We start from the raw sequence: 1,593 nt of genomic DNA on the forward strand, positions 1-1,593 counted from the left end.
GGATGGATGGATGGATGGATGGATGGATGGATGGATGGATGGATGGATGGATGGATGGATGGATGGATGGATGGATGGATGGATGGATGGATGGAAGAAACTTTACCCTGAAAGCCGTCTGCAACATTCTTCAAGAACCATGATTCTTGTAGAATGTTCTTGTTCTACAAAAACCATGGTTCTTGTAGAATGTTGTCACATCTTTGGGATGCATGTACTGTATATATTTACCACTGTGTGAAGCACTTTGCTGCTGTTCGGATTAGAGAAAATCCACAATAAACTGTCACCTTTTTTGCAAAAAAGGTGACAAGTTGGCTTTTTTATTCAGATATCAGTGCAGTTTTGAAAGGATAATGTCACATTCCTGTTAATTCCCTACATGAAGTCAAACTTTCAGTAAAAAACAGAAAAGATCTCACCGTAAATCTCAATGCAGCATTTTGGAAAAGCTTCAGTCTTTTTATAATGCTTTCCTTTCCATAATTTGCCAGCTCTCCTGTTAATCAGTCAGCTGCTTTGGCTCATTAAACTCCATAAAGACTCTCTTTTAACTGTAGACTCATTGGCAGAAATAGACTTGTGCAGGTATTTTTTTTAAATAGGTGTCCACATTACAGTATGATTCCAAATTTGGTTCTTGATTTTAATTTAAAAATTGAGTAAAATTGCATTCTGACATGTTTGTGAAAAGGGATTTTATTCTTGTGCTAAGGGTTGTGCTAAATAAAAAAAATCACACTTACTCAACTCATTGGTGAACAGTTGTTTATGTGACTCTACTTTCACATGTATATAAATATATTTCTTTGTTCCATTGTAGCGTATCTCAGATTTCCCATAACCAATCAGAACCTTCATCTTTGGCCTTTCAGAGTCTTCCTCATTCAATCAGTCAGTTACATAACAGTTGGCATGCATGATGGCGTACGTTCAAGTCCAACTGAAAACGACAAATCTTTTTGTCACCATTACTTTTTCATGTCCGTGTGGCTTTCTGAAGTGACTGAAGTCACATTTCATTCAATATTTATTTGCCCCCGTCCAGAGCGGACCCTTCTAACGCGGCGGAGGATGAAGGTTTCTTACCTCTCTAACCTGTTTTGTGTGGATGCTTCAGGAACATGGGTCTGTTTTCGCAACGCTGTACAGTACACAGTCCCCTGGGTGTGTGAATAATCCATGAAGAGCAGAGGATCCACTTGGACTGTCACTTTCCTTGCTTAAAGTCTGTCGGCATGTAGGTCACTGTGTGTTTTGGGCCAACAGCGAATCACGCTTTTGACACTAATTCTAAGCAGATGACCATGTGGAGCAGATTCATCTTAAACAGGAACCGCTGGTGTGGAAAAAGAGAACTGCATAATCTAGAAAATTTGTTGGATTAGTAGATTACACACCCAGAGGGGGGAATGAATCCCAGCTTTATTTACCGCTCTGTTGGTGGATGCCAGAGCAGCGGCGTTTACAAGGCGTCGCAGTCTGTGGGTTTGCAGGTTCCCCCCTCAAAATCAGAACATCTGAAGTTATTGTTGCTCCACAGTCATTGGTTTTTATTGCATTATCTGTGTTGTTTTCCATTGATTTATTGAC

The sequence above is a fragment of the Poecilia reticulata genome, linkage group LG6 (genome assembly GCF_000633615.1).
Source record: "Poecilia reticulata strain Guanapo linkage group LG6, Guppy_female_1.0+MT, whole genome shotgun sequence".
Lineage (NCBI taxonomy): Eukaryota > Metazoa > Chordata > Actinopteri > Cyprinodontiformes > Poeciliidae > Poecilia > Poecilia reticulata.